Source organism: Bactrocera tryoni, chromosome 4, assembly GCF_016617805.1.
Source record: "Bactrocera tryoni isolate S06 chromosome 4, CSIRO_BtryS06_freeze2, whole genome shotgun sequence".
Classification (NCBI taxonomy): Eukaryota; Metazoa; Arthropoda; class Insecta; order Diptera; family Tephritidae; genus Bactrocera; species Bactrocera tryoni.
In genome coordinates, this window is record NC_052502.1 from 35962909 (window position 1) to 35985836 (window position 22928).

The 22928-nt window shown below is 34.5% G+C and overlaps 1 protein-coding gene across 2 annotated transcripts in view; it reads right to left on the reverse strand.

Annotated features, from left to right (window-relative positions):
* Positions 1-22928, reverse strand: part of LOC120775972 (frequenin-1-like) — a 191772-nt gene that overhangs the window by 143658 nt on the left and 25186 nt on the right. The window lies entirely within an intron of this gene.

Consider the following 22928-nt stretch of genomic DNA (forward strand, 5'->3'; position numbering starts at 1 on the left):
GCATACTTGATGAGTACAAAATACCACTATCGCAAGTACGAACAACAACTTAAAAAACCCATAGAGTGGGTACTTTTATTCAAATATGACTTACGATGTTTTTCGCTGTGAATTTTAACTTTATCGCATTTTTTTAATTTAAAAATATTATAAAAATATTTAATAATGTTATAATTTAGAATACCACACTAGAAGTTTTAACTAAAAAGTAATAGATTTTTTTACGTAAAAGATACCTTCGAATATCTTAGGTTGCAGGACCGAACAGTGCAGGAAAATGGTGCGTATGATATCTAGCAACTCACAATTTTATCTTAAAATTTGGCTTTTTTTTGTATTTTGATATTCCCGCGGTTTTTGTGTTGTTAAGAGTAACTTAAAATATTCATATCGGCCAAAAAATAGAATTTAAACTCGCGATTGTTATTTACAATTTTTGATGTGGTTTCAATCAGCAATGATGAGTCGATGAAGTTAATTCACACATTTGATATTGATCGTGAAGGTCATCAAAAATCAGTAGCTGTTCTATAAACTATTGATACTGTACGCAAACTAATATTACAAGATCATCATGTGACCCATCGCGAAATTAAGACAAGCGTAGCCATTAGTGGAACCAGCACATATTCAATATTTGAATGAACATTTGATTATAGAATCACGAAATATAAAAGACAATGTATGTAGTACCCCACCTATTAAGGCTGAATGGTTCCAGTAAAATAGTGCTGAAACCTCAACTTTATGGAAACTAACTTTTGATGTTCAAATATAAAGCACATACTTCGACTATATTGACTAACTTTGACATAATATGTATATAAAATAGAAATTTTAAGCTTGAAACTACCAAAAAATTGTCCATATCAGCCTTACTGCTTTTTTTTCACCACGAAAAGGGGATATCAAATTGTCCATGAAGTTCGTAAAATCGTCTGTTTGAAGCAGACTCTGTAAAGTATTTATGTAACTGATCAGTGTGAAGAGCTGATTTCGTTTTGCCATGTCTGTCTGTTAGTCCCACAGCCTGTATCAATATACATAAATTAGTACCTTAATTTATAAGATATCATTCTGCAATTTTGCACAGTACCTTTTCTCTTCAAGAAGCGACCCATTTTCGGAACCGCTTATATCAAACCACTATAGTATATATGTAGTTGCCATACAAACTGGTTCAATTTGAGCAGAAATTGCTCACATCAGACAATCAAAGTTTATAGCTGCGATACAAAATGACTGGTCAAAATTCAGTACTTGTATGGAAGGCTTTTGAATTTGAAGAAATATCTATAGGACATTCGGCATCAATCATAATCCAACATAAGGATATAGCTTTCGGTGAAATTGCATATACTTAAATAGATCGGATCAATATAGCATATAGCTGTCATACAAACTGTATGCTCAAACTCAGGTCCTTCTATGGAAAAAGATAATGAATGTCTTAGGCTTAAATAATTTTATATTTCATAATTATTTCACTTAAAACTTTGGCACATTTTAAAAGCCACATTATATTGAACCACAAGCTTTTAGTAAACATATCTCAAAAACTAAAATTACCAAACAGGATTATGAAGTTAAAATTTTGAATTTAAACATATGTATGTACATATATATTTTCGAAAGCAAACAAGTAGATTATATAAAAGTATAACTGAATAATTTATGTTATTTATTTCTATGCTCTTGTAACATGTTGCTAAAGAGTATAATAGTTGTTTCACTTAACAGTAGTATGTATCACCTAACACTAATGGAGATAGATATATATGTATATATATAAAAATGATCAGACGATGACGACATGAGTTGAAATACTTGCGATTGTCTGTCTGTCCGTCCATCCGGCTGTCCGTGATAACTTCAATAAAGATAGGTATATTGATAAAAAATGTCCATACCCAGTAGCAAGGGGCAACTGTACGCCAAAAATTTTTAAAAAGTGGGCGCGGCCCCGTTTTCTAAAAGGTTTAATGAATATATTTCCTAGGCCATCAAAGCTGCAATTGCACCCCAACCAACACATTTAAATGTATATATGACAATCCCGTCCACTCTCCATATAATGGTACTGTTAAAAACATGGCATGATAAAGCTTTATGGGAGCCTGGGTAAAAATTGGACGTCCAATTTTAAGTAAAATCCCCTATCTCTGGACTCGCGCCACCGAATTTGACAAAATTTAGTTCATGGCTTTCTTCTCATATTATTATGTCACATTGCGAAAATGGGCGAAATCGGACTAAAACCACGCCTACTTACCATATAACAATTTTAAATTCCAATTGATTCTTTCACTTTCCAGTACACGAATCAAACAGTAATTATAATAACGGAATAAAATTTCGCACTAATAATTCCTCTATAGTATGCCACCTTATGACCAAAAAGTTCCCAAATCCAAGCAAAATTGTTTCTCAAATACCGGGATTGTTGACTACCTACATATTGTTGACTTTTGACCAAAAATATGGGTCAATGTATGAGATATACAATTGAAATTCAGACAAAATCAAAAACGGTTTGAATCGGATCAATACTTCCTTGAGACCCATATACCTCTTATAAAGATTTTCGAACTTCCGGTGACTTACCTCATATATAGACCAATATTTGAGTTATCTCAATGAAAATTCATAACCTTTGTGCGTAAAACATAAAAAATTGGACGAAAACTTGAGCCCCAGCCCCCATATGACTAATATCTGAATTTTCGAACATCCGGCTGACTTTACTTCATATAACTGATTGTATGTGAGGTACCTTAATGAAGCCCAGGAAACATTTTCTTAGTATCTGGCATCTTAATAGTATGTCTTACTAGCAAAAATAGATAAAATCGGGTCAAGACAACCCCCAACTTCCATATTTTCCTGAAAGAATTTCTCGAAGAGTATAAAATGTTTGGTTTAACCCGAACTTAGACCTTACTATCTTACTTGATTAACTCTTGTTGGGCATCGTTTTTTTTTTGCTTCTGTTTGCAAAACACGATGATTGTCAGTCAAATCGACTAACAAAGCACGTCTAGGGCTAATATTGCATTAACGGTTCCAAATTTGTTTGCATTGTAGCTTATTGGTTCACATATACATATAGGCAAAATCACTTAATAATTGCACATAAATTCATCACTTACAAATTATTTATACATTATTTCTAACGAACAATTACTTGCCACATGCACACTCTCAGCAGACAAATATGTTATTTCGTGCGACACTGCCTTGCAATGCACCGTTGCACCGGTGCTTTTTAGCACAATTTTTATGCGCAATAATTTTTATATAACCGTTTGCAATTTATACGCTTCCTTCTCACAACCAACAACAACAATTTCAAGCGAGGCAATTTTGTTGCTGCACAAACACATGCAAATGTGCCCTGCATTCGGAGGGTGGAGGTGTTTGTTGCACGCACTCTTGAGGTGGTATGCGAATGAAGGGGATACTACCGTTAGTATTGGGGTAAAACTAAAACACAAATCCTTTCTGTGTGTGCGTTGCGTGATTCACTACCTGGAATTCACTTGCAGGCTAGTAAATGTTTGTAATTAAATTACAAAAACAATCAATGTGATTTTTTTGATGATTGAAGGGTTGCACAGCGCATTAGTCAGGAATGTCAGCTGATTTTGAGAGTGTTGTACATATTTTTAAGCGCACTGATTTTTGTTAATTGAGTGATGACACCTTGACGTTATTGACTCTTGGCTCAACAATTATTCATTCAACATATTAAGTTTTAGCGGTTTTTGTGATGTGCACATGAAAGCGCCTGCCAGTTTTACGTCTCGTTATTCACCACTTTTAATTAATATTATTCACTGTTTTTTTTATTTCACTGAAAATCCACAACAAATATTTGAAAGATTTTACGAAAATTCTTCAGATTTTCAAAAAGCCACACTCTTCAAGGCTTGTGTAATTCAAAAATGCCTCTTGTTTATGCAACAACAATCCACGCACGCGTGTACTCTGCAAAAGCGCCGCTTAGCGTTCCGCAGGCAGATGTTGCAGTTGTTTGCGCTACGCGTACAGAAAGTCAACTGAACGCCCAATTACCAGCGCAAAAGCATATTCATTGTACACGAACATCGAATTCGCCGCGTATGTCAATTCGCCGCATAATTGTCAAAGCGAATGTGCCTTCGGCTGATTTTATATCCTTTCGGCTGGTAGTTTAGCTTCAGCACCTTGTTGATATCTTGCGCCATAATCGCACACACCTATACAAAAACGCACACACACACATGCGCGCTGTTGTCCCTCCAGCTTTGGTGTGGGTATTTTTATTTGCTTCTGTTTACTTTCCTTTATCGTTATCGGTGTTGCAGTGCCTATTTAATACCGTTTTCTTTCAGTTACTCAATCCATTTTATAATTTTATGAGCGCTCTCCCGCTCATTCTCTCCCACATATACTAAAAAAAAGTGTTTTGCTTCTCTTTGCCGGCTGCAATTGTTGTTTACATTTCGACTAACCGTTGTTGCTGTCACCTGCACTCATACACACACACTTGCACAAATTTTATTGTCCTTCGCCTGCTTCGGTGTTATTGTTGATTTGGTTGGGTTGCTTTTTTGTTATTGCAAGTTGCTGTTTTTTCTCTCTAACCTTTCGTGTATTGCCATTTTACTTATATTCGCCGGCGCATTCGTACTTAGCTGCTAAATTTTATTATTTTGGTTGCAGGCAATGAACTTTCTTTGCCTTGGCTTGCAGGTGTGCTCCTGACAGCCAAAGCGCAATCGCTGACAAGGCAAGTATGCTAGAAGAGAAGTTGCGCCAAGATAGTAGTATTTATTATGGAAATTGCTTATGCGATATTTATCGATTCCTTAAAGCAGATGCTTAGGTATTGTCACATAAATACTTCAATGATAGTAGTTAAGTCATGAAGTGAAGCTGCTGTTATAAGATATTTCGCTGATGGGGATTTCAGGATCTTGGGTTACCGAATAATCTGTTCAAAATCTAAAATTTTTAAATATCTATGAATTTTCAGCTCAAGTAAGTTTACCTATAAAACGAATCGTTAGGAGGCTTTTTTATTAAAACTTTTAATCACAAAGATAGATCAGGAACAATATTGCTTATGTTTCAAGTGCAAAAACTAACAATTTGCTGCTTGCCCAGAGGTTGTTAAAAAAAACTCAATAGCGTTGTAGAGAACTTAAAGAGGAGCCTAATCTTGCGACTTACGATTCGATAAATTGATTTTGTTAGTTTTCTTTGCAACCATTATAAGGTGAAAGAGTAACTTTAAAACGAAGAGAAAATTTTATAGCACCTGGCTGTTAATTTCATATATAATATGTATAAGCCAACTGAATTTTGACTTTTAACTGTACTTTTGGCTCAGGGACAGTCAATTCTTTTGCCAAGGTTGTGTATCGTTCTGTAAAGAATAGCTGATAAGGCGCAATGGGAATCATGTGAACAAAATCATGGGTTAACAGCTTTATTTCCTCAATAACTTTCAGAAAACCATATTTTAAGTCCACCATTTTGATTATTATTGTTTTTTTCACACCAAAGGGTCATCCATTTTGCTGTTACTTACTTTTTTTTCATTGAAAAAATTCAGAAACTTCAAATTTAATTGGTTCATTCATTCGAAAAAGCATTATTTGTAATTGAAGATTATCTCTTTCAAATATTGACCCCGTCCGATTTTCGATGACTCGTTCGAGCATTTCGACTAGCAAATGGCACGAGTGATGTCGGAAATGTCGCCATAGACTTTAGATTTTACATATTCTCACAGGAAAAGGTCTGACATTGTGATCGATCTTGATGGTCAATCGACCCTCCCAAAACGTGATGTATGGGAATTAGCGCCGTCTTGTTGAAACCAAATGTCGCCGAGATCACTAGCTTGAAGTTCAGGCATTGCCATCGACGGTTACGTTCTCACCGACATTATTTTTGAAGAACTATGGACCGGTGATTCAACCAGCCCACAAAACACACCAAGCCGTTGTTTTTTTCTGTATGAAATAGCAGCTTTCGAATCTCTTCATAGTGCTCTTTGTCCCAAAGGGGGGTCATCACTATCTTCAATCTTCTTGATCTTATTCCATATGTCAGTCCGTGTTGCTGCGAACGGCGCCGAATTGACTCTCGATGGTAGCATATTATCCAATGCTGGATCTCAAGATGTGTGATGGTGTTGCGAATAGTACGCTTAGTGGGTCAATTATGTTGACCATAAGTTGAGCGAAGCACATCCTTTAGAGAACGTGAATTTTCGTAATAAAATTTAAGGATTTGTAAACGTTGTTCAGGCGTAAGTCTTTCCATGATGTAATGCGAAACAATGCTAAAGAGAAATAACATGACAGCTTAACACGACACGCACCTCTACTTGGATCACCCGTTATAATAAAAAAAGAGATATTTTCACTGCGTAGATCAAAAAAAATAATAATAATAATGGAGTGACTGGGTCTTAAGTAAGAGTAAGAATTAATGCCTACACTTTCGAAGTTTGAAATTTTAAGTTATCATATAAATTTTTTTTTCAATAGAGTATAATTTGTTTCTATATTTACTCATCATTTACTTGTTTTGGGTATTAATTAAGATCCTTGCAAAAAGGATTTTATGATTATCGAATTTTTTCTCCATTTTAATATCATTGAAAATGTGATGAATAGGTATTTATTAACCAGGTTGTCATGTCTTTATATATAAATGACAATATGTTGAGCTACTCTCATGCGCATTTTTTACTAAAGAAATTGTAACAATAAATCAGTTTGCCAATAAAAGAGCAACCAATAACATAATTACTCATTGAACATGTAATTTTGAATCTTCGTCTATTCAAAATTATTCCATAATACATTGTAACAAAGAAGCACCCGGAAACTGTAATTAAATTCCCCGGGTAATTTATATTTCAAAAATATGTATTTTGTTAAGTCTTTAATTACGCTGGCTCAATATGAGCGCGAAATATGCTTCGGTGCGTGAAAATCGTCGGACCTGTGTTATAGCATTGACAGACGGCAGCGTTAAACCAGATTAGTTGCTTTTTTCGGGATTAATTCAGGAGTTACCACAGCTAACTCCGTTGCTGAATCCAAAAATTATTCTCAAAATTTTAGGGAGTTTGTGAGATTTTCGTTGGCAACATTGTTAAAAATGGCCAATTTTCATCTATTGTGAATGAAATACAAGCAACCCTGACAACTGTTTATCAAATTCTCAAAATAATATCAATAAAACTTCTATGTTATGATGCAGTTTTAAAAATAATGTGTTGATATGTTTTTGTAAAAAAAAAAATGGTTTGGTAAAAATTGGTCGGCTAACAACCGTAATGTTTATCTTCTTTCAATTTTCATTGAAAATATTACAAAAAGGACAATGAGCTGTTTATGAGAGTTTCAAACTCGCATAGCTGCCGTCTGTCACCTACAAATTTGGATCTGATTAAGTGCGCAGTTAATCCGGATTAACGCTGCCGTCTGTCAAGGCTATTAGACAGATGCTAAGACAACTCGACATCTCTCGCGAGTCCGTTCGAATGATTTTGGGTATGAAACGAGTTCTTGCTGGACTCGTCCGGATAAAGGTTGTTTTTTTTTCAAAAAGAGTATCGTAAATAGTTTTTTTTGGACATGCTAGATCCTGCGAACATCGATCTACCAAAATATTTTTATTTACAATTTCCGGGTAATTTTTTGTCAGAATGTATATGAGTATGCAGTAAATTGAGTTATTAGTTAATTTATTTCTTTCCTTACACTCACAATTTCACAACATCGTAACTACCATATTTCCGTTGAATTCATAAATTATTTGCCACTATAAGCTTTTCCACCACGAAATTTAATTTTTTTCAAATTCTCATAATAAGTATTGAATTCCCCAGAGAGCTTTACTAGTCATCGCCTTTTATCAGCAAAAAGTTTACGTTGAAAGCTGTAGAAAGTAATTTTGAGATGGCGGGTTGTGTACATTTTATGATCAACCCTAAAGTTGATGCAAAATGAATATGAAAAGGATGTCATTTTTAAATAATTAAGTAGAAAATAAATGTATTCTCTAAAATGTTGCTCATGCGCCGTGGTCCCAATTAAATAATTTCTTTGAGTTGTTCTTTTCCCACTTAACCTGTGGGTTGCAATATTTATATTAAAAAAAACAAGAAAAAACGTTATCTTCGGGTGCGCCAAAGCTAAAAAACCCTAAACAAATAAAAGACCCTGACTTTGATTGGTCGGTCAGAGAATGCCTTCCGTGACCCTTTCAATTAAATTACTTTTTATTATAAAGAAAGAAAATTAGTGTAAAATAAATGCGTGTGATAACAAATACATAACAGTAACCAAAAATTAAACAAACAATTTAATTATAATAATATTTTTCTATGCGCGGTAAATGTTTATTAACAATAGTGCTATCAGCAAATTCAACATCTACAACTAAACATTAAACAAAAAAATGTTCCTCCAAATGTTACTCATACGTCAAGTACCTGCATGCAATGCTCATTTACTAAAAACATTTACAAACACGCCGACATGCTCTTCGAGAGTGGCCACCAGCAAAGCTTTCACCACATTCACCATAGCTACAGAGCTTTAGCGGTGCACAAATAGCTTTTAGCCCGTTTCATTGACTTAATGGGACTATTGTACGACTTTTGCTCAGCTATTCAGCGCATTTCCGCGTTTTCTTAATTCTTGTTAGTTTTTATATTACTCTCCCACTATTAAATTACCACTCTCGTGGTAAAGAAAAAACTTTTTTATGTTGTTGACATTGACAGGAAGTTGCTAATAAAATTTTATTAATGAATATTTACGTCTGTTTACAGAGGGCAGGGAGAAAAGTTGTACAAATTAAGCTTAATAAACTTTTCTGTTATGCTTTAAGTTGTATACATATTTTTATATATTATTTTCCTTGGTGGTAGATAAAGCAAGGCGTTTTAGTTATAAGAGCATGTGAATGGAAAGTAGGCAGCGGCATAATTTTCGGCGCGTTTTGATGTTTATTAGTCACGTGTAGCAAGAACTTAGTTGTTAAATATAGTTTTGTAAGGGCGTGTGTCGAGTCCTCATTCATTTTATATGTTTATGATTCATTGATGTCAGCTTTATAACAGAACAAGGTGAACGTAATATTAAAGTCATGTTAGTTAGATTATCCCGGTTAAATAATTGTAAAACTCTTTCGCCATATATTTGATAGTAATCTGGTTGGCTTAGAAAATTTTTGTTGAATCCCAAGACAAAAATATAAATTTTCTTATTCCAAATCCTTTTTTTTTTACTAAAAAATTTAAAATTTTTATGTTTTTTTCTTGTTCGCATTTCACTTTATGTTGAGCTTGGTGGCATATGTTACTTCATAAAAAAAAGTGTGTTCAGTAATATCAGGAATTTCGGTTTATCAAAAAAAAATTATTCATTAAAGGATTACAAAGGTTCTTCTTAGTCAGAAATGTCACCTGATTTTAATAGTGTTGTACATTTATTTTAAGCACACTGATTTTGTTTATTGAGAGATTACACCTCGTTATTGATTCGCGGCTTTCTTAACAATTTTTCATGCAACACTTTTTTTGCACTGGTTTTTTATTTCACTGAAAATTCTAAAAAAGTACTTGTTGAGAGACACAGGGTGTGCTCAAAAATATCGCTTTTGAAAAAAATATTTGTTCATTTGTCAACATTAATGTTTTTGCCTTAAAATTCGTCATCAAGCACTTATGCCAGCGCTGCTTCCAATCCTCGAAATTCTTCTCTAACTCGATTATCGGGATAATCTTTAGCTCTTCCACCGATTTTCATCTTTCTTGTAAAACTACGGTACTTTAGGGTTCTCTTTAAATTTTGGTTCTCTTGAATTTTGGAAATACGTAAAAGTCATATGCAGCCATGTCTTACGAAAATGGAGGCTGGTGCATGGTTACAGTGTTGTTTTTGGCCAAGAATTCATAAAAAAATTCATGGATTATTTCCTTTAACAACAGAAAATCGCCAAGCTCATCAAAACGCTTCTAACGTTGCTAGAGATAGAGTAAGCAAATTAATGAAAATTTTATCGTATGTCAGGGGCTTGTATATCAACACAATAAAAAATTTTTGAAATTTAATTTTAAAATTGCTGTTATTTTTGAAACACACCTCTTATGTAAGGGAGACCGCTTAAACAAAACTAGATCCGAAAATGTTATACTCCTCGGTTTTGAAACGCTAAATCTACCGAAACATTAATTCATTGATAATTATTCAACAAATCCGTAAAAGTAAAATATTGGGTGGTGAAAAAAGTATTTTCGTTTATCTAATAAAACTTCAACTTACTTTTTTTTTAATATTTATAATAATAAATAAAAAAGCAAATATGTACGGAGTAGAGTTATTCCTCTTCCTCTGCTTCCCCGGCGGGTACTGCGTCGAATACTCTGAGAACTGGAGTGTTTTCATACATTTGGAAGACATGACCTAGTTATCGGAGCCGCTGTCGTTTAATTCGCTGAACTATGTTAATGTCGTCGTATATCTCATACAGCTCATCGTTCCATCGAATGCGATATTCGCCGTGGCCAACACGCAAAGGACCATAAATCTTTCAGAACCTTTCTTCATCATCTTCATCAGTTGTTGTCATCGTCCAAGCCTCTTCACCATATAGCAGGACGCGAATTATGAGTGACTTATAAAGTTTGGTTTTTGTTCGTCGAGAGAGGACTTTACTTCTCTATTGCCTACTCAGTCCGAAGTAGCAACTGTTGGAAAGAGTTATTCTGCGTTGGATTTCGAGGCTGACGTTTTTGTTGGTGTATATACTGATTCCAAAATAGGCGATATCATCTACGACTTCGAAGTTAAAACTGTCAAAAGTGACGTGAGAACCAATTCCCGAGTGCGACGACTGTTTGGAGATATTTGATCTTGTTATCATTCACAACCAGACCCTTTTATATTTGTGAATGGTATTCTAGTTTCAACGCAGCCTACGTAAATGTTTTTTTTATATTTTTTATTACAGTTGGAAAAATTGAAATTGGCAAGCCAAGAACGTTCAAACTTTTGATAAAATACAACTTTTTTTTAAAGCCATCAGTTGGTAAATTTTTGCATTTTTGTCATATGTAGGTCATTGTATGAACAATGTCTGCTAGTTGAGAATTTTTTTTAGGTTTCATCCATGGATACGGCCGAAAGTGAAAATAAAAATAAAGTACCTTATAATTAATTATTAATTTTGTGATAGTTCAAACTGATAACCCACCCGCCCTCAAATTCTCAAATATGAATTTTAGTTCTTCTTTCAACTAACAATTTCAGTACTAAGATCTCAAGCTAAACATTAACCTTTATCATCCTTAAATTATTATGAACCTGGTTAGAGCAAAATGTTCAACATCGAAGTAGCTTTAATACTACATATATTATTATTTAAAAGGGCGTATGAAAAGATTAGCAAGTGAAAGTTTTTTTTTATGTTTCATAGAAAAGTGTTCCATATTTTCTCTATATTGATCCTTATGTTGCCAAAATATGCGTAACTTCACACAATAATTTTCGAAAAACACCCTCTATATCAAATGTCTTAAAATACCTACTCAACTTGATTGCACAATATCCACCGGTTTAAATGGGCAAAATTAAATCGGCAAATAAAGTAAAGATATTCACGCCTATCCCCTTTAAGCAGTGCAACTATATGTATTTATGTCCTATAATATATAGGCGCTTATTGTATATTTACGTTAGCGTCGGTATTTGCATGTGGCATCAAATGGTCGCGTGTAACGCATACCGATGCGACGTCGGCGAATCAACACGCGTAATAATAAATGCCTGCAACAACACATGCGGCATACTAATGATCGCGCGTTGTGCTGCGAAACCAAAGTACTATTACCAACAAAAACTCACAGGCAAAAAAAGCGAGCCTTCCCGCCACAACTAAGCGCGCATATCCTGTTACCTAAAATTATGCCACGGTGGGGCAGCGGATGGTGTTGCGTGCGGTATTTGCGTTCGCAACGCGTCACGTAGAAGTATTTGTCTCATCTCATTTATTGTTGTTTTTGCTATTTTAATACGCTGCAGCTGTTATCATTGCCTTTGTTATGGTGTTGTTATTGTTAGTGCGAGAGTTAAAAGGGAAATCTTACAACAAAGTGGCTTGCATTTCCATGGGCTGGCTTGTGTATCCGCTAAGCGTGCTGCTTTCACTTTTATCCGGCATTGGCAGCGCAAATATTTATTTTAATTTTTTGTTTCTTTTTCTGAATTCTGCTTTTCATTTGCTTCCCCATTATAAATTTTCATATAATTTTGTATTATTTGCGCTGAGAAAACAGGTGTTAGTTACATTGTAACTTCGCTGCTGGCAAATTAGAGGTGCAACTTCCACTCATTAACACCTGCTGGCAAAGTTGTGGCGGAAAACAGGCTAAGCGCGTGTTAACTCTTTAAACATGAAACGACTTGAAAGAGAATGCGCGAAAGACAGATGAGATAGGGAAACTAATTAAATAGCAAGTAGGGCAGTGCTAGGTTCGGACGCAGCGAAGATCTTAATATTCTGGTGAACTATCTGAACAGAAAGCGGGCAACACTTTTCGAGTGATTGACGTTTTATTTCAATTCATATTTAAATTCATTGAGGCGGATATGTCTCCTGGTTCGTCAAAGCTCCGACTATTGAGAAGTGTCAACCTCAGTCTTAAAAAATCTGGACAATGGAGGAAAATGTTTCTATGCCACCTTTCGACCTCACCTTAGAACTTAGACATCAGACGATGGTCCGCAACTTGAATTTTGATAAGACCAAATAGTTTAGTAGATCTCCTACGTTCTACTTTAGGTCAGAAGGATCTCGCAGTCGCACAGAAGCTGATCATTGTACAAATTCTGCTAAAAGCACACACGACCAAAGATCCAGTGCTAGAATGCAACGATAATGATTGCCTCTTGTAAGCGCATCGCCGTTGCAGTTTCCAGCAATTCGACTATGACTAGGCACTCAAACGAGTCTGATATGGAAATAACTTGATGATTTTGATTTTTAGTGAGGATGAACTCTTCTAACATCTAAATTTGAACACACTGTTTGGGAGCTTAGCACCAGTATGCCGCTCTACCGCTTCACTTCCTAGCAGTAAATGTATTGCTACATTCATAGCAGTCATTTGTAGCGGAAAATCACTACACCACAGTGATGCGATGGCCTAGAGCTAACGTGACGTAGGGCTCCTTACAGAAGCATCCTCCTCCAACTTTCGAAACATCCAAGAAAAAGGTCACTGCGAACAGACCACCAGGAGTAGCCGCTGCTAATCAGCGGTCCAAGTTTTCAGCTATGCAATTTAAGAAGAAGAGAAATTTAAACTGTTTGGCCCCAACCAAGTACTCAACTGCGCTGAGCCTTAGAGCAATATTCGCAGCAATGCATCTGCCGGCAATATCCATGTACATGTATAATGGCATTTAATGTTTTTGTGCACCACATAAGCCCATGAGAGCTGCTATTTGAATATGTTCACGGTTCACTCCAAACATGCGAACATTATGACTAGGGTTTCATAGAGCCGAAAAACTATCTATGATGGGAATCCCCACATCTTCTCTATAGTTTCTCCACAGCTGTATTATTTACTCTCTCTTCGATTCGATTCATGGAAGCTTTTTTAACAAAGACAAGCCACAGGTATTTTCCTTCATCAACAGGTGGTCAGTCTCCAAATAAGTTAAGGGAATTCTGAGATTTTATATCTCCTGGAAAATCAAACTGTTTCAGTTTAACATGAGTTGACGGCGGAACTGCTTCTATTCACACAGTTCGATATCACGCTGAGGTAGCCTTAAGTTTGTTCGTAAATGGCACTTAGAAACTTTCCTTTTACTATAAGAACAACGTTGTCAGCAGTTAAGGCTTTCGGGTGATAGCCTAATCGCCAAGATCCAGAGCAGTGGATTGACTGCTTTCTGCCACCACAAGATTTTCGAGGGCTTAAAAACTTAATTTAGGTTACTTCTTTTGGATTTGTTTAGTTCATATCGGATGTATGGAAAATGAGCGCGCCTGTCACCTGATTACACACATTTCCACAATATAACATACAATTGTGAATTGCAAGGCTACCATCCAGTGGGCTAGAAGTTATGAACCTAATACATCTCGAGGTCACACATTTCGAAACCTTCCTGTGACTTCCAAAGCGAATATGGATATTGATTGAGGAGTCGTAAGTGAATGTGCATTTTGGATTAATGTCATTTTATGGGCGTGGCAATAACTGTGATGATAACCTCTCCAAAGATCCCATAGCTCAAGTATAACCAACACAAGATATCTCAAATTTTACTTGATATATTACAACAACTTATTTTACCCACTGTCACATGTTTCGGGTGTAAAAACAATAAGCTGCTTTGCTTGGTCAGCGCATGGCAGCAAGCTGAATCAATCTCAGCCCGAGCTAAGCTCAGTCTTCATCGTATTTTGCTTGCGTGCTGACCCTTTTAAGCGCTTCATTACAATAAGACTCAATTATACATATTTTATGACTATGTCAACGTATGCGTCAGTAAGTAAATGTTTGTTCTCATATTTATGTATGTACCGGAAGTACATTATGTGCCAGGCCTGACATCATTCTCACGGCAGTGAAAGCCCAAAACCTGCTTGACGATGAGCTAATTTAAAAAAAATCTACTAAAGCTAATGAGCTTAACGAGCGACTGACCGGCAGTGCAAAACAAGTGCCTCACTGCTACAAGTGATGAGCAAGTAAACAAAAGGTCCTTTGCAAATAAATTAAGAAGCTTTTTTACTACCCAACGAGGATAAAAATGACACAATTTTTAAGAACATAAGGATATTTTTTGTGTTGTTTTCATATTTCTGTATCTGTTGGGTTAATAATTTTCTAGCAAATTTAATGCTCAAGGCCAAATTGGCTACTTTAAGAAACGCGCAAAACCCGTGCAGCAAAAGCACTGAATACTAGATTCTTCCTTTTTTATGAAATGTTGGTGAAACATAACAGTTTTTATGTTAAGCGCTTGGACCTTTGCTTTAAATATATTAAATACAAATCGTTTTCTATTGATTGGCAACATGCAAAAGCATAAAATTTAGTTATTAGTTACCAAGTAGAGATTAAATACATCGATCAATTCCAAGACTGACATGGGGCTATTCGGTAGCGACTGTGGTCCAACCTAACTTGATTGAGAGTAAACCACAAAAAGCTTGAGCTTTTATACAGCCAAAGCTTATTTGACTGCAGCAATTGAAAGTCAAAAATTTTTTGAACGGTGTAAAATTGAAGTCTTCATAGCAAACATGCCAGTCAAGGTCCCCTGCAATCCCCAAATCGCACAAACCAGATATAATAGACTAAACTTAGAGCATTATTTTTGGGCCTGCCGACTACACATTTAAGGTATTGCACTTAAGCTAAGTTTAGGTTAAATTAAGAAAAACGGCATATTTTAATGATTTTTTTGTGACGATAAAACTAAAATCTCTTTTTTAAAACCAATAGTATTTTCATTAAAGTATAACATTCCAAAAATATTGTGTAAAACTTTCACAAAAAAAATATTTAACCATAAAAAGCCTTTACTTCGGCTTTAATACCCTTAACAATTACAAGAGATTCCTTACAAGAACTTTATTTTGATTGGTTTGTATTGCAACTGTATGCTATTGGAATTTCTTCAGAAATTGCACCAATGCCTTGGATAATAATCCATGTCCTATTTCTTGAAGATATCTCATCAAATGAAATCGTTTTCCAAACAAGAATTGTATTCCGATCGTTCAGCTTCGCAGCTTTATGCTATTATGATTCGATATCGACTCCGAGAAATGAGTAACTTCCTGGTAAAAAAAGGTCATGTGCCAAGTATCAGATTGATATCTCAAAAACTGAGGAACAAACTCACAGATAGTACATCGACGCAGCTCATAATGCTGATCACTTAGTATGTACATATTTTGTAGTGTTTCCGACATTTTCTTCTGGGTGTGAAAAACTTCCTGGCAAACTTAATATACCCTGTTCAGGTAGTAAACCTAATACGAGTATATATAATATATTATGGACAGAAATAATATTGTTGAAAAAAACAATACCCCCGTTGAATTTTGACAATTTTTGACCTTGTGGTGGCATACTCTAAAAGCATTATACGTGCAAAGTTTTATCCCGTTATATTAATTTCTTCCTGTTTTGTATACTCGAGAGAAAAGAATGAAAAGTGGCTGGTGCCACGCCCGTCATCAAATTTTGTCCCGGGCTCCAATAAAACCTCGTCATACTTTTCGGGGTAACATTTCATGTCTCTGCCGTATTGAGGTATTCATTTTTCGCGCTTTGAGTAGTCTTTAACAGTACCGTTATTTCACCTATTTTCACACTGTCGGTAGGAGTTCCTATAATATTTGCGCAAGCGAGTTTGGTTGTTGTGGCTTAAGTGGTTTAAGAGACATGTACATTAAACATATTGGAAGATGGGGCTACGCCCACTTTTTAAAAATTTTTGTGCCAATTTAGGGTTTTGTATCTTTATGTCGTGCTTAGTTATTACGTTTATTTTAGGTGATATGTATAACCCTTAGGCGAAAAAAACTATTATATTCTGTAGCAACATGTTGCAATACATTTTGGAGAATCCTGTTATCTGACGTTTTTATACCCTGAACAGGGTATATTAAGTTTGTCACGAAGTTTGTAACACCCAGAAGGAAGCGTCGGATACCCTATAAAGTATATATATAAATGATCAGTATGTTGAGCTGAGTCGATTTAGCTATGTCCGTCTGTGTGTCTGTATATATACGAACTAGTCCCTCAGTTTTTAAGATATCATTTTGAAATTTTGTAAACGTCATTTTCTCTTCAAGGAGCTGCTCATTTGTCGGAACTGCCGATATCGGACCACTATAACATATAGCTGCCATACAAACTGAATGATCGGAAAAAAGTTCTTGTATGGAAAACTTTTCCATTTGACAAGACATATTCACGAAATTTCGTACAGATTATTTTTTAAAATAACAATGTAATCTCCGAAAAAATTGTTCAGATCGGTTAACTATAGCATATAGCTCCCATACAAACCGAACGATCGGAATTAAGGGCTTGTATGGAAAACTTTCGCATTTGACTTGGTATCTTCACGATATTTGGCATGGATTACTGCTAAAATAACAATATAATCTCCAAAAAAATTTCTCAGATCGGATTACTATAGCGTATAGCTTCCATATAAACTGAACACATAGTTACTAAAAGAAATGCACCTGTGAAGGATATATCAGCTTCGGTGCAGCCGAAGTTAATGTTTTTTTTTGTTTCCGTTCAGTTACACCTACATTAATTCTAATAAAAGCGCACAAATAAAAATTTTAACTTAATATAATCATAAAAAATTGTTCTAAAGTAGTAGCAAATAATTATGCCACCCCGAAAAGTGCTTTGTAATGACCAAAATTTATTATTTAATTAAAAACGTACAGAACGCACACACACTTTCACTTAGTAAAATGGTCAAGTGCTAGCCGAAGCTAAAATGTGTCGAAACTACGCATACAAACGACATACAGCTCACCTTCACTCACTTCAATCGCGCATCACTCATACGCCATGACAAATGCTCATTGACGAAAGCCAACAGTTGCAATTTACACGCAATGGCATGCAAACAACACATCGCTCAGCAAGCAAACGCAGAGCTCATAAGTAAGCGCTGAACACCCACAATTTATTTTTATACTTTGCGCACTGAATGCTAGTTGCCAGCGCTAGTCTGTAGTGGTGAAATGTCATTTTTAACTCCAACTTGTCAACTGATAATATTATACAATAATTTATGAACCCAAACGCCACAACAACAACAAAAGCAATAATATTCAACGAATATCCGGTTAGGGACAACGTAATCTACTAAGTAATCTTTATTTGCGAAAATCACGCACAGACAGGAAGTAAATAACCACGACATTTGTACTCACACACACAAAAGCACAAACTCGAACAAAGTGCGGAGGATAATAGGATCAAGCGAATCATACGAAAGTATTCGCGTACACAATGGCTTGAATGAATGCAGGAATGGAACTAGATGAATGTGCAAAGCTTTAGTTGTAAAAAAAAACCGAGAGAAAAGTGAGAGAGGGGGAACGTAGTAAGTATGTATGGGTTTGCTTTTGAACGCGATAAAGGTGACTATGGCAAGTTGCTAAAAATAGACACACTACATAATCTCTAGTTGAGTGGTTCGCTTGAAAAAATAACGTGGGTGCAAATAAAATATGTTGCTTCTTCTGTTTCTGTCTTCATTGCGCTTTATCTATTTCATACTTCCAACTAAATACTTTTCAACCATAATTACAATTAATTGACAGAACATGCACCAGTTATAGGCTCTGTCCTAACATACACTTAAACCAAAAACACACTATCGCAAAGAGCTAGTACTGTTGCCACTAAACAGTTATGCTGCACCGGCAAAAACAGAGAAAACTGCAAGCAGCAACAAACGGCAGAAGCAAAGCTTTTAAACACACAACTAAGTATGCTGTGTGGTCGTTGACTAGTGCGGCGGCTTTGAGCCTAAGTACATGCATTAGCAGCTCGCACGTATTGCCACAAAAAAGTCTCTTGTAGCAGCTAATTAACAGCAATTTGAAAGCAGCAGCCTGTCATCAGCCAGCTTTTTCTACACTTCTTCTCCAACGTGGTCCAAGTAGTCAAGCGGAAAGCATATTCAACAGAAGCCAGTTAAATGCGAAAAAAGTACTTAGTGGATAGAAAAGAATTGAAAAACCACATTGCTTTGGAGAAATGTGCAATGGTGGATGGAGATGAAGCAGATCATTAGAGCTAAGTTTGAGGAGGAAGGAGGGATAGGAATGTTAAATAAAAACTTAGACCGAATTAGAAGATACTTTGGATGATAATTGGGTTATAGAAATTGCAGACTTCAAGGGCTCAGATACTGAACCATTGATATAAAACCTGTTCTAGGTCACGGATTAGTTTGCTGAGAGAATTGACCAGAAAAATGCTTATGTGTATTTCCAACAGCATTTGATTCCTTGAAGCCTTCTGTGATATAGAACAGATTTGGATTTGTAACAGCAATTTCAATGGAATTTTTTACCGTTGTTAAAAATAATTAAGAAAAGACAATAGTAAGATTTAGTAATTATGATTAACGATACTATTGTAATTACAATTATGAAATTATTGTAATACTTGTAATTGAAAAGTTAGTTATAATCAAAATTTCTACTATTTTTACTGAGATCATATTTGTAATCATGATTACAATTATAAATTAATTATTCATGTAATCGTAGTTATGATTTTTTTTAATATGTATTTGTAATTGAAAAGTTATTTATAATCAAAACGTCTGCTTTTTATTTTTCTGAGACTATATTTGTAATCATGATTAGACAAGAATTATACTTGTAATTATGATTACAAATAAAAATTTTTTGAATGTATTTAGTAATGAAAAATTTTTTTTGTAATATAAATTACAAATTTCCGCTGTTATTATTTTATTGAAATTATATTTGTAATCATGATTACAATTATTGTTGTATTTGTAATTATTAAATTTGTGGAAAAGTATTCGTAATTGAAAAGTTGACTGTAGTTAAAATAAAAAATTTCTATTTTTTTGAGATTATATTTGTAATTGTGATTACTATAATTATTGTAATTATGAATAAAAATAAACACTTTTTGAACATATTTGGTAATTAAAAATTTGTATTGGAATCAAAATAAATTTTTTTTATTTTTTTGAGATTATATTTGTAATCGTGACTGTAAAAAGTAATGTAATTGTAATTATGAAATTCTTGGAACAATAATTTGTAATTGAAAAGTTAACTGGAATCAAAATTATAACTTTTAATTTTATTGATATTTTATTTGAAATTATGATTACAAATGTTGTTGTAACTTTGAAATTTTTTGTACATCAGTTTGTATTTGAAAAGTAATCATAATTACAGCTTTTTACTTTATTCTTGTAATTATGATTACATTTGTTACTGTAATTGCAATTGAAGTAGTTTTGGAACTTTCGTAATTTTAGTTGATATCAAAATTAAAAGTTTATAAATTTTTTCGAAACTTTTTGTGTAATCGTGATTACCATTACAAGCGTAATTATAATAATATTGTAATTATAAAAGTTTTGAAACAATTTTTAGCTGTTATCAAAACTAGAAATTTCCATTTTTTTTCGAAATTTTTTGTGAAATCATGATTAACATTACAATCGTAATTACAACAATATTGTTATTATAAACGTTTTGAAATAATTTGTAATATTTAGATGCTATCAAAATTATAAATTTTCCAATTTTTTTCGAAATTTATTTTTGTAATCATCATTATCATTACAAGCGTAGTTATAATAATATTGTAATTATAAAAGTTTTGAAATAATTTTTAGTTTTTACTCCCATATTTATTGCATTAATATTATAGAATTTTTTTTTTTAATATTATTCATAATACAATTCCAAACTATTAGTAATTAACATTTTGACTGTAGGTAATGGTTTCTGTTTTTAATTCTTTAATAAAGAAACTTTGTAAACGTGGTTATGATTGTAATAGTAGTTATTTAATTAATAGTAATTAATAATTATAATCATAATCCTAATAAACGGTGTAGTCATGATTAGTAATTACAAAATTAATTGTAAACATAATAGAATTTGGAAAAATCTGAAATTGTAATCTTGCTGTACATTAATAATTTGAAATATTTTTTTGTTTCGTAATTGCATTTATAGTAATGAAAACAATTGTTATATCATTATGTTAGATCTAAACATAATTGTAACAATAAGTGCTTTTTGCATGCGATTGTTATTGTAATCACGTTTAATTACATTATTTAGCCATCAAAATCACGAACTCACGACTTGCTTTTAAATTCGCGCCAACAGTTTCTGCTACCATCTGTTAATCACTGTTTTCACACCCTAACATGTTAGCATACTACAGCACACACAGCACCACAAAACACACGTCGCCTGCCAAGAGAAACTTGCGCTCACAAAACTCCCTCAAAGAGTTGCATACAAAAGTTTAACTACCTTGCATGCCTCGCACGCCATTACATTACTTGCATGCCACATTATTCATTCGGCGGCGGCCTAGTGGATGTTCAGTGAATTTGCGGTTATTTCTGCTTAATTTGCATGTGCCACATGCCACACACAATGCAACTGCATTTCGCCAACAACTTTTTAGCGCACTCAGTCACTTCTTCTGCGCTTTTGTGCCGCTTCCGTCCGAACCGCACTCTTCTACACCAGTAGCTATTTCTTCTTTAGCTTCCTTGGGCGCTCTTGAGTCGTGCTTTTGCTTCCTGTCGCGTTGCTCTAATTGGCAAGTGACGGTAATCGGTTGTTGCACATAAACTACAAACTACAACTGCCGCTGACTGCCGACTATGTCGCGCGACTGTGTTCGCCTCCACTCGCCGTGTCCCTTTGTCGCAATTGTTGCAAATTGCTTTACCAGCCACTAATTAGCATACAATGCGTAAACGAATGTCGGAAAAATGGCGACAACTTTTCCGCTAACTTTGCAAAAATCCAGCAAAATAAGACTGTGAAATAAAAACAACACCATCGCATTGCATTTCACAGTGCGTTTTTGGTTGATTTGCTGCAATTATGCACGAACAAGTTTCACCGCACGTACAGTTTCAAGTTTGATATAGAAAGTTTCAAAAAGAGCTTTTTAAGATTTAAATTGTTAAAGCCTTCATTTCTTTCGATTTTTCTATATGAGGTAGGAGTGCAGCCCTGTTGTATTTCTGGCTCAATTAACACTAGCTGTGCCATTTTGGGTTTATATATGGTACAGAGATAGTTATTTTCCACCGAATCTTTATATAGTTGTCAGTGTTTCTAGGCACCGACCTCTGTTTTTATACTCTTGCTACCATTTGCTACAGAGTGTTATGGTTTTGTTCACCTAACGGTTGTACGTATCACCTATAACTAAAGTCTAAATCGCCGGAAAATGGCCGCATTTGTTGAAAAAGAAACTGCTGTTTCACTAGGACAATACGCCGTGTCAGAAGTCAGTGAAAACTGATAGCAAATATCCATGAATTGGGCTTTGCATTGCTTCCACAACCACCGTATTCTTCAGATCTATTTTGAAGTAGTGGTCAAATCGTACTACAAAAGTAGCGTCGAAAATTTGGAAGATCTCTACAATGAGTGTATCATCCTTGAAGATAATTATGTTGAATAAAAGAAAAAAACAAATTTTGCCAAAAAAATATGTTACACTATAGTAGGCTGGGGAGTTTTTAATTATCTTGTTATTGCTCATCCCCTGATCATTTTCATACCTCATTGTTTCGGCTCCGTTTTTATCGTTCTTCAAGTTTTTGCGATGCTACTTTTAATATGCAGTTTTAAAATCAGGTTTCTTTAACTTTTGGGGAATAAGGGATTCGATAACAGATTTCATATATTCGTATTCAATACACTCTTCTCGCTAATATTGTGGAAATCTGAATCGATACTTCAGTTAGCAAAGCTCCCGACGTGTCAAAAAATAGAGACTTAAACTCGGAATAATTTTTGAACAATTTAAAAGCTTCACATATTAATTGCTTAACCGCTTTACTTTGCTTATAAGAAAATCTTACAAAGAACTCATATTTCACAGAACTTACAGGCTTTAAATGTACAACGTTCTACTTCTCTCAGTGGAACATTTTATGTAATGGTTGATAACTGTAATTTTTTATCATTCCTCAATTTTTTTGTTTGGGTTCACCATGATCGTGACAAGTGATTTAGTATACCACACAAAAATGTTGTACGCTATGTTTTGAAAGTTCGCTCTTTTAAAAGCTATCAAAATT